This window comes from Letharia columbiana (assembly GCF_014066305.1).
Source record: "Letharia columbiana isolate WasteWater2 chromosome Unknown Sc0000038_s0, whole genome shotgun sequence".
Taxonomy (NCBI): Eukaryota; Fungi; Ascomycota; class Lecanoromycetes; order Lecanorales; family Parmeliaceae; genus Letharia; species Letharia columbiana.
Genome location: NW_023501082.1, coordinates 287477 through 300954, shown reverse-complemented (window position 1 = coordinate 300954; position 13478 = coordinate 287477).

Genomic DNA, 13478 nt, shown 5'->3' with positions numbered 1-13478 from the left:
TACGCGGAGGTTAAAAACATGGTGGCTGGGATACGCGAAGGTTACATTTCAACAGACTTATTAATAATCTCTTTCTTCTATTATTAGAAATTCTCTATAATATTATCTTTCTTAATTTACTTATCGATCGAATTAGATTATAATAAAGACGTTATTACTCGCGAAGCTTCTAAAGTAATTTAAATAGATATAGAAATAGAAGTAAGTTACTGGCCGGAAAGGTATGGTATATTCTATGGGATATTTCATATCAAGTGATATTATATCGTATCCGGGTATGGTATGGATAGGGTCGGATATCATTTCATTTTTCTGGTATGGGTTCGGGATCTTGGCGGGATATCTTACGGTATGGTATATTTGTGGTATTATATCATGGAATAATATATGTATAGAATATATCGGTTGGGATTTCTATATTTATAGAATAATCCGACTGAGATATGTAGAATATATTTATTCTTCTTTATTGAGAGAGAGGGAATATAAAGAGTAATTTAATATAGCTATTTATCTTCTTATTAATAGTAATAATTAGAATAATAATTAGAACTATAAGCGTCTCTATTCTTCTTCTTAAAATTATAATATAAAAGAATATTCTAAATTTTAAATCTTTAAATATTATAAAAATAAAATTCTATAATTATCTTTATTTATATATTTATCTTAACGCGTTAGATAAGCTTAATAAACTTTATATTTATTCTTCTCTCGAACTCTTCGCTACTCTTCTATTCTACTCTATTATAATTCTTTTAAATTTCTTAAATCTATTTTTATCTAATTAAACTTATTAATTATTTATAAATAAATTCATTTTCTAAATTATTTTAGATCTCTTCTTTAAGACTAGATCTATTATTACTAACTCTCTCTAATTATAAATTTATTAATTATCTCTTTATATATTATAGAGTATTAGTAATATATCTTAATAAACTTATAAATATTAGACTTATCGGAGTATTTTTTATAAGCTCGTTATCTTCGTTAATATAATTATTATAAATATTAACTAAGTTTTTATATAAAGTACTATTAGCTCTTTTAATTTGATTTAATATATTAAGATTTCCTTTAAAATTAAGTCTAGCTTATTTAAGCTTATTTTCTTAATATTTTATATAAAGAATTATTATTAGAGTATAAAATATCGCTAGTAAATAATGCTTTTAAGTATTATAATATCTTTTAGCTATTAAAAAGCATCGCTTATATATAATAGCCCTCGCGGGAGAATAAAGAATATTATAAGTTATTCGAGTAACTATAGTATATTTAGACTCTAATTTCTTTTATTATTCTAGAATTAAAAGATTTATTAGATTATTAAAAGAAGTTTTATAAAGATTAGAAGTAAGATTATAATTAGAATAATAATTAGAAGATTTATTATTTCTTCTATATTATTAAAGCTAATTATATTTATTCTCATTATTTAAATTCTTAACCTCGAATTCTATCGCTTAATTAAGCGTATTTTTATTCGATTAACTTATTCGCTTAACTCTTTATAATTAATTACTTATATTAATATTTTAATAATTTTAAAATATTCTTCTAAGTATTTTCTAATAGATCTTTATTTATAACTTCTTTCTAGTATTAACCTTTTAATTTAATTTCTTTAACTTTATATTATTATAACTTAAATATAAAAACGTAATTTATTTATATAAATAATTTAAATCTAATTAAATTTAATTATAATAGATAGTTAATTTCTCGTAAGCCGTTTTAAGAGCTTTAAGAAGTTCTTTTTTTTAAGAAACTCTCTTTCTTCTTAATTTTCCGAGCTCTTTATTTATATAGTTAAATAGATAATTATAAATATTAAAGATATAGTAAATTATAATCTTCTTTCCTCTACTTATTAATTTTATAAATTTATAAAAAAACTTAATAAGCTAAATTAAATATTAAATCTATTAGAAATTAATTAAAAATTATTTAGATATCTAGACTATAGTTTCTATCTATAACTATTTCTTATTACTTAATCTTAAATAGATAGTTAATCTATTCTTTAAAAAGTGTATAATATTAATATAAAGAAGTAGAGCGCGGATTAATATCTAATAAGTTAAATTCTAGCGAGTCTTAATATTTTAAAAGAGCTTAAAAAAGCGTTTTTAATAATATTATTCTTCTTTAGAAGATTAATATTTATCTAATATTAAAATATTTTTATTTTAAAGCCATTTAGCTTATAGTATAAAAAAGATCTTTTTACGCTAGTTACTAGTATTAATATATATAATAATTTTTTAAATCTTAATATAATTAATAATATAATAATTAGAATAATAATAAGAAATATTATATCTTTATTAGAGTCATCGATAGATTAATTATACTTACTCGAACTTAGTTCTTATCTTCTTTATTACTCTAACTTTTCTAAAATTTCTTATTTATTAAAATAATCTTAATATTATTTAGAAGTTCTTTTAAGACTAATTAAATAATATACGCTATATAAAAAATATATTATAAATAATTTAAGAACTTAAATTCTTTAATATTAAGTGGATTATTTATTATGAAAATAGAAAGATAAGTAATTAAATCGTTAAAGAGTATACTATTATTGCTAGCGTTATTAATTATAAGTCTAAATATATAAAATTAAATCTTATATTTTACGAGAATTGAATTAATAATACTTATAAGTTTTTAACTAATATATTTATCTTCGATATATTTAAAGTCTATAAGAATCTTATACTATTATTAATTAATATTAATAAAAAAGATTAAAATTATTATAAATAATTGGCGATTATAAAGTAATTAATAATCTAGAGCTAGAGAGACTTTAATACTATTAACTAATAAATTCTTTAGTAATCTTATCTCTAGCTTTATAGCTTTTTTTATTAATTAATTCTTTATAATAGATATCGACTTTAATTATATATTAGAGTTAAAATAGCGTAAGAATTATAGTATCTTAGAATTATTAGTAATTATAAATAGAATATTAATATTTATAATCTAGCGATAAAATTATTTTAAGAAGTCTTTATATATAAGCTTTCGACTTTCTAGTATTATAAGAGAATTTTAATATTATTTTTTCTAGAGTAAATAGTAAGCTAGATATTCTATTTATCGTTTTATTTATTAATAATTTATATTATCTAATTTAGAAATATATCTAATTTTTATAATTATTAATTAGATTCGTTTATTATAAATTACTTAAATTAGATTTTTTAATATATTTCTTAGACTTAATATATACTATTATATCGCTTATTTCGTAATCTATAAATAGATGAATTAGAATCTTATTGTAGTAATAATAAATAATATATAGCTTCTTGGAACTAATAAGCGTATATTCGTTAAATTATATTTACTTCTAGAATTTTCTAATTTCTAAGCTCTAATGAATAGACTAACGATTACTATTAAATTTAAACTAATTTTATATAGTTTATACTATCTTTATTTATTACTATATCTATTATTTTTTATTATTAATATTAAAAAGAAAGTAAGATTTATTATTATCTTTACGCTGAAATATATTTATTAATATCTTATACTAAGTATTATTAGTTGAGAAAGTTAAGCTTATACTAAATAAAGGTCTAATTAATATTTTAAGATTAAGATATTTAAAGAGAAATTAAAAAAGATATATAAATGAATAAAATGTTAGAAATAAAATAGGATTAATATTTAATATATAAATCTTATCTTCTCGCTATAATAGAAATTTATATCGCTTTAATAACTTATATCGCTTTAATAATATATCGCTATATTATTTCCGATATTTTAAATTAAAGATTAATTCTTTCTAATTAATATTATAGTTAGTGGCTATATATTTAAGAGTATATAATAACGCTAATATAGAATTAATATTTAATTTTATTAATTTGAAACTCTAATTAGTTTAGCTATTAACGCTTTCCTATTTAATATAATATATACTTTATTCGCTTTAATATTAGTATTTATTCGCTATTATACTATTTTAATTATTAGAATTAGAGATTATATTTATTTAATTAATATTCTAATCGCTAATTATATTAATAAGGATATATATTAATATCTTAGAATTATTAAATTTATTTTATTAGATATTAATATAGAATTAGAATTTAGTTTAAGCGCTTTAATAATTTAATTAGTTAAACTAGTTATTATTTAAATCTCTTATATATAAAAATTAAATCTTTTATCGTATTAAGATTATTTTTAAGTATTAATATCTTTCTTATTAATGCGGCTCTCTTTTATTTAAGTAATATTATAATATCTTTTATTTAGATATTAAAATATTAGAATATTATATTCTTCGCTTTTAATTAAGTAATATTATCTTTAAGCTAATATTTTTAATCTTATAAAAATAATAATTAGTTCGTTATAGGCGAAGGCGAAAAAGAAATAATATCTTCTTCTATCTTTATAGTAGAAGGAGAGAAGAAAGTAAGTAGATTAATTATAAGCTATACGCGATTCGGCGTTTAAGGATAATAAATTAATAAAGTTATAATATTAGAATAAAGAGCTCTTTTTATAACTAATAAATATAAGATTAAATAGAAATTAATTAGATTAATAAGATTATCTTTAGTAGATATATCGCGTATATAAAGAATATCGAAATATATGAAATATATATGAAATATGGGAGGGGGCGTATATATATAGCTATAGATATTTAAAGTATATTTGAAATATAGAAAGAAGCGCTTATATATAGCTCTACGATATGTATTAGTAAAAAAGAAGTTAATCTCTTTTTCTAATTAGTTTTTTAATTAATATTTAGATTTAATCTATCTTTAAATAGTATTTTATTTTAATAAGGTTTTAGTTATATGATATTAGTTAGCTCGATAATAAATATTTAGTATTATTCTTTTCTAATCTACTCTCTTCTTTCTTAAAAATTCTTTTTATTATTATAGTATTTATATTATAGTATACTTATTTATTATAATACTATCTATATCTAGAGAAAATAGAATTATTTTCTCTATATCCTATAGTTAAATTAGATTAATAGTATTATTTTTATAAAGTAAATATATATCTAATAGCGCTATATCTCTTAATGCGATAATTAATTATAATATTAATTATAATTTATTAATATATAGTATTATTATCTATTAAAGCTATTAACTCGATAATCGCGAAAGTTTAAGAAATTTTTAATAATTTATTAACTGCTAATTTAGGTTTATTTAAATTATTAAAGTAAAGTAAAGATAAAACTTCGCGAAGGCGAAGATTAGAAGATTATACGCGAAGTTTGAAAAGTATAATTATAAATAAGAAAAGTGCGTAGTTATATTAATTATATATATCTAAATTAAATAGTAAGTTAATTATATATATTAATTATATTATTACTAATTAGACTTTAAAGCTTATATATTAAAGAAAATTCGCGGATAGTAGAGATTAATGAATTTAATTATTTTTTAAACTATATTTATTTAGATAGTAAAGGAGATCTTAATTTATATAGCTTTAAAATCGATTAATTCGCTTTGAATTTAACTCTCTATATTATATATACTTTAAGAAGCTATAGAGATAAAATTAGCGAGCGATTTTAATAATATAACTTACTTTTTAATAATTATAAATAAAGAAAATTACTAATTAATATCTAGCGGCTTAATTATATATATTTTATATAAAAAGAATTACTTTATAATTGAAAGATATATAGCTTTTTAGATAATTATAATAAGATATAAGCTTATAAGTAATAATATAGTATTATTAAAGTCTAGACGTAGTTTTTACGAAAAGAAAATATATAATAAATAAAAGGAAAATTATTCTAAGTTGAGAATAAGATATTCTAATTATTATTCTATTTATTACGCTTAATTAATAATATTTAGCTATTATACTTAACTTAATAACTTTATATATTTTATATTTATAGAATAAAATTTCTTAAATCGATTTAAATATAGATATATATCTATAAAAATACTACTGCTTTAGTGAAAGAGGCTTCTTATTCTAAAATCTATATTAAATTAAAGATCGTATTCCTATATCTAACAGCTTTAGTTTCTATAGTTACTACTAATATCGCGACCAAATTCGTATAGCAATAATACGCCTTTCTTATTAGTAGGTATTTCTATATCTAATAGCTTTAGTTCTTATAGTTATTATTAATATTACGACTAAATTTATATAGTAATAATACGCCTTTCTTATTAGCGAGTATTCTTATATTTAATAGCTTTAATTTTTATAGTTATTATTAATACCGCGATTAAATTTATATAATAATAGTATATCTTTCTTATTAGCGGATATTCCTACGTTTAATAGCTTTAATTTTAATAGTTACTATTAATATCGCGATTAAATTCATATAATAATAGTACGCCTTTCTTATTAGCGGGTATTTCTACGTTTAATAGCTTTAGTTTCTATAATTACCACTAATACCGCGACTAAATTCATATAATAATAGTACGTCTTTCTTATTAGCGGGTATTTCTATATTTAATAACTTTAATTTCTATAATTATTATTAATATCGCGATTAAATTCGTATAGTAATAGCACGCCTTTCTTATTAGCGGGTATCTCTATATTCGATAATTTTAATTTCAATAATTACTACTAATATCGCGATTAAATTCGTATAGTAATAGTATATCTTTCTTATTGATGAGTATATTAATAATTGTAAATAGTTGAAATATAATAGAAAATAGTAGATGACTCTTAATAATATTCGATTTTAAATCTATAGCTTCTTTATCTTATTTAGAAGTAAAGATATTTATATCTAAAATTTAAAGTAAGTAAATTCTAATATATAGTTAATAAATATCTAGATATAAATCTTCTAGTACTTCTCGCTAAGCGTTTAACGCTTAAAAGAAGAATATTAACCTTTAATTACGCTTATATAAATCTTTTAAAAAAAGCTATATATTAATAGAAAGTCTTAACTTATATTAATTTTAATTATAAAGATAATTATAATTATAATCTTAAATATAATTAGATATATAAATTATAAGACTTATTACTAGCTAGTAAATAAAAGATTAGATTCTATTAATTATTCTATTTAGTATCTTATTTATTATAAGAATATAGAGTTATCTTTTAAAAGCGAAACTTTAAAAACGATAATCGAATAATATAATATATATATAATATAAAATCTTACAAACTACGCGTTAAAAGGGAAGCTTTAAAATTATAAGATTAATTAAAATTTAATAGCGATAAATCTCGCGTAAAGCTTAAGCTATAGCTCGCGTTAATAATATATAATAAAGATAATAATAGCTAGAAGAATATATTATCTAATTTTTATTAATACTTTAATATTATTAAAGTAAAGATGATATCTATTAAAGCGACAATGGTATCTATTAAAGCGATGGCGATATCTATTAAAGTAGCGGCGATATCTAGTAAACGCTTTATTATAACGCTTTTAAATAGATTATTACCTCGCGTAGTCTAAAATAATATTAGCTTTTTCGAGGAGCTATTAATAATAAATTAAATATATATAAGTTAAGCTCTTTACGCGATCTATTTATATATTAGCTTAAAGTTATTAATAGATAAAAAATAAATATACGACTTAATATCTATGTTATACTTTAAGTATTATTATAATAATATTAGATTACTTAAATAGAAGTTTAAGATATAAAGAAGATAGTCTTATAAAAAAAAGAGTTAATATAAAAAAGAAAGTCTTAGAGAGAAGGGAAAGCTTAGATATCTATCGCGTATACTAAATATTTAGATTATTTTAAATTATTTAGCTTATTTTAAGTATTAATAGATAACACGCTTTTTCTTCAATTTTAAAGATTTAAATTTAAGCGAATTATATTTATTAAGCGTTATTATCTAGTATAATCTTATCTACTTTTATAATATTTATAATTATTATTATAGTCTATATAGATTAAAAGATAAGATATCTAAGAGAGTAAATTAATAAATAATTATCTTTATCTAACTTAATTAAAATAAAACTATTATAACTTATTAAAATTTTCGCGTATTTCGTTTTTATTTTCTTTTCTTTATATAAATAATTATTCTTTTAATTTAAAAACTATAATTAAAATAGTATACGGTATATATTCTCTATATTTCTAACTTCGGTACTTGCTAGAATTAATATATTTTTTTAATAAAATAAGTATTAATTAAAATTAAGTATAGTTTAGTATTTATAAATATTCGTATAAATTCTTTAATTCCTTTATATATATCTATTAATTTATCTTTTTATAGCGATTAAAGTAGAAGATATTAAGTTTAATAATTTATTATAATAAGTATTAAATATTAATAATAATAATAATATTAAAGAGTTTTAATATAGGTTAGTTAGACGGTAATTAAGTCTTTAGTTAAAATAAAAAGCGAAGGATAAGCTTAATAAAAATAAAAATATTAAGAGATCGCGATAGCGAATAAATACGTTTATATTTAAGAAGAAATTGATTAAAAAAGTAAAGAAAGCTAATATATTAGTTATTAATTATATTATAGTCTATAATAAGCGTAAAGCTAGATATATTAATATATCGTAATTAAAATAGAAGTAAGCTTTTAAGAAAATTAGATAAAATATAATAGATAAGCGATAAGTAGCTTCTAATTCTAGTTATTATTCTAGTAGACTTATATTTTAATAATATTATATAAAAAAAATACGCGAGCGTAATTTAGAGAAAGTCTAGAGTTTTATTTATCGCGCGAATTATTATATATATAGATAAAGATAAAAGCTCGAATTAGAAGGAAATAAATGATATTAAAGCTAAATAAGATATAAGTATTAAGAATAATCTTATTATATACGCTAATAATTAAGTAGACTTTATTTTTTAAACTACTCGAAAGCGCGATATAGAATTTAATAATAAGCTTTATTATAGTTTAAATATAATAGTATTAACGCGTTAGCTAATAAATATTAAACTATTATAGAAATCTTAAGATATTAAACGCGATTATATTTAAAAGATAAAATTATAAATCTTTATTAGTATATAATTAATTTAATATATAATAATAAAAAGTCTATTATAAAAGCTACGCTATTTAAATTAAACTTTAATCTTAGTTATTACTCTTACTATTATATAAGTAATATAAAGCTATCTTTTATTCGAGTATATCTAATTCTTAATTTTAATTATTATTATAGATATTATTAATTTATTCTAGAATTATTAAATATACTTTTATATACTTTCTATATCTTATCTTTTTTTAAATTAAATAGCGATTAAACTCTAAATTAAAATAAATACTTAGAAGAGAAAAGTTTATAAGTACTTAATTATATAATTTTATTTCTTTTATACTTCTTATAACTACTTAAGTAATTAATAATATATAATTATATTTTATAATTATATATATAATAACTAATTAGTAAGTTAACTAAATTATATAAAAATAAGTTATTTATTTTTATCTTTAATCTAAACGACTTAGCTAAGATAATTATAAGATTTAAATTCTTTTTTTATAATGTAACTCGCTTTTTATATATTATATAAAGGTGGGTATTTATTTAAATAGAAATTATTAGAGCTAACTATGAAGCGTAGTAATAAAAGGTTTACTCTTAAACTAACGAATTAGAAAGACTTTTATTATCTTATATAATACTTTAAAAGTGGATCTTTAAATATAATAGCGCTTTAATAGATTCTAAATAAATATAATCTAACGAATTAAGCGCTAAAAGAAGAGCTTTAAAATTATAAAATTAGTCGATTTTTAATAATAATAAATCTCGCGTAAAGCTTAAGCTATAGCTCGTATTAGTTATATATAATAAATATAACGATAATTAGAAAAATATATTATCTAGTTTTTATTAACGCCTTAATATTATTAAAGTAAAGACGGTATTTATTAAAGTAGAGGTGGTATTTATTAAAGTGATAACGATAGTAATTAAAGCGATAGTAATATCTAGTAAAGACTTTACTCTAATACTATATCTAGCACTTTAAAATAGTATTAGCTTTTTTGAAGAGCTATTAACGATAGATTAAGTATATATAAATTAAGCTCTTCGCGCGGTTTATCTATATATTAACTTAAAGTTATTAAAAGATAAAGAATAAATATACGACTTAATAGCTATATTATACTTTTGATATAGCTATAATAATATTAAGTTATTTAAATAGAAGTTTAATATATAAAGAAGATAGTTTGATAATAAGAAGGGTTAATATAAAAAAGAAAGTTTTAAAGAGGAAGAAGGGAGGAAGAAAAGCTTAAATATCTATCGCGCGTATTAAATTTTTAGATTACTTTATATTATCTAGCTTAAATTAGATATTAATAAAACACTTTTTCTTTAATTTTAAAGATTTAAGTTTAAGCGAATTACGCTTATTAAGCGTTATTATCTAGTATGATTTTAGCTACTTTTATAATAATTATAATTATTATTATAGCCTATATAGATTAAAAGATAAAAGATTTAAGAGAGCGAGCTAGTAAGTAATTATTTTTATCTAGTTTAACTAGCGTTAAACTACTATAACTTATTAAAATTTTCATATATTTCATTCTTACTTTCTTATTTTTAAGTCTTATTATCTTTATAGAAATAATTATTCTTTAAATTAAACTCTATAATAATATACTTATAATAACGCGTAATATATATTCTCTTTATTTCTAATATCGGTATTTATTAGAATTAACGCACTTTTTAATAAAACGAGTTTTAATTAAAACTAAGAATAGCTTAGTATTCGTAGATATTTATATAAGCCCTTTAATTCTTTTATATATATCTACTAATTTATCTTTTTATAGTAATTAAAGTAGAAGAGATTAAGTTTAATAATTTATTATAATAAGTATTAAATACTAATAATAATAGCGATATTAAAGAGTTTTAATATAGGTTAATTAAACGACGACTAGGCTCTTAGCTAAAATAAAAAGCGAAGAATAAGTTTAATTAAAATAAAAATATTAAGAGATCGCGATAGCGAATAGATATATTTATATCTAAGAAGAAGCTAGTTAAGAAAGTAAAGAAAATCGATATTTTAATTATTAATTATATTATAATTATTAAAAAGTATAAAGTTAAGTATATTAATATATCGTTATTATAATAGAAGTAAGCTTTTAAGTAAATTAGATAAGATATAATAGATAAGCGATAAGTAGCTTCTAATTCTAGTTATTATTCTAGTAGATTTATATTTTAATAGTATTATATAAAAAAAGCATATAAGCGTAATTATAAAGAAGTTTAAAGTTTCGCTTATCGCGTAAATAATCGTATATATAAATAAAGACGGAAGCTCGAATTAGAAGAAAATAAATAATATCGAAGCTAAATAAAATATAAGTATTAAGAATAATCTTACTATACGCGCTGATAATTAAATAAATTCTATTTTTTAAATTACTTGAGAGCGTAATATAGAATTTAATAATAAGCGCTATCGTAGTTTAAATATAATAATATTAACGCGCTAACTAATAAGTATCGAGCTATTATAAAAATCTTAAAATATTAAACGCGATTACGTTTAAAAGATAAAATTATAAATCTTTATTTATATATAATTAATCTAGCGTATAGTAATAAAAAGCTTACTATAAAAGCTACGCTATCTAAGTTAATATTTTAACCTTAGTTACTATTATCGCTATTATACGAGTAATATAAAGCTATCTCTTATTTAAATATATTTAATTCTTAATTTTAATTATTATTATAAATATCGTTAATTCATTCTAGAATTATTAAATATACTTTTATATACTTTCTATATCTAACCTTTTTTTTATATATCGCGAGAAGATAGCTTAAAGAAATATGGCTTATTATATTAAGCTACGATACTTTCGAGAGAATATTAAGAAATATATTAATTTTCCTAGATTAACGGTTTAGTAAGAAGGCTATAACTATAATATATATAATTTTATATTAGATAGCGATATCGAAAATACGTAATAAGCGTATAAAATTATCATTAATAACTTTGATTATAAAGTATCGGCGGATTTCGTATAACTGGCATTAAGAGAAGATAAGTTTTTCTTATTACTAGCAGATATAGCTCGCTTTCTTTTATATATATAGAGTAATAAAATATAATTATATTTAATTCTATATCTTATTAATTTAGCGTAATTATTAATTAGAATAATAATTAGAATAGCTACTTCTAAATATAGAAATCCTAATTAAGATATTCTATATATATACTATATTATAGTATAATCCCACAAATATATCATATCGTAATATATATCACTAAGATTCTATATTATACTAGATATAGGATTCTATAAATCTTAATAACTTATATTATATTAGAGTATAATATAATAGATTAATATTTCATATTATATCATATCTTTTCGACTAGTAGTAAAGAAGTAGAAGTAGACGAAGATAAAATAATTAATTAATATAAGTAATTATTATAAAAATAATAAGATTATTAAAAAGAGATAAATAAATAGAGTAGTTTAAGAATAATATTATAGTTATTATAAGTGCTAACTATCGCTAATTATACTCTTTATACTCTTTATTATATTAAACTTTATTTACTATTTAAATATCTCTTTTATATTCTTAAATCTAGATATTTTAATTACTTTATAACGCGATAATTAATTTACTTTATCTATAGAGATCTATATCGAAAGTTCTATATATACGCTAGTATAGTTCTAATTCTACTTTCGAAAAGTAACCCTATAGAGGGGAAGTCTAGAAATATCTTCTTATAGCGTATAGATGAGACTTTAGATACTTCTTTTAATTTGATAGAGATATTAAGCCTCGAAACCTAGCTAGAACTAGATGCGATTTCGAAGAACTCTAGACGTATTATCTAAATAGCCCTTTAGATAAGACGTTATTCGAAGTCTAAGCGTAAGAGTCTTAGCGGGTATAGGACTTTCGATATAGACCTCTATAGACTTTACTTTATTAGCGCTTTATATATAGCGAGAAAAGATTAAAACTTAATAATCTCGTTATTTTATATAATAATAGTCTATCGCTTTTATTATATCGATGTAAATCTATAATATTCGCTATTCTTATCGATTTAATAGATATTTTAATAATTATATATTAAGAATTAATACTTTTATTAAGTAATTAACTACTTTATCTTCTTATCTAAAATCTTATTTCGATTATAAATAATAATATACTACTTCTTTAGACGATTAGTTCTTATATATTAACGATATAAAAATTATATAAGTTTATTAATAATTTATATACTTCTTCTAAGATTAGTATAATTAATATAAATAAGCTTTATAATTAATATATAATTAGACTATTTTATCTACTTCGCTATTATAATAAATTTAACTCTAAACTTCTATTTATTAATAAATATATTATTTATAATAAAAGTTTAACGAGTTAATTAATAGTAAGTAAATCTCATCTA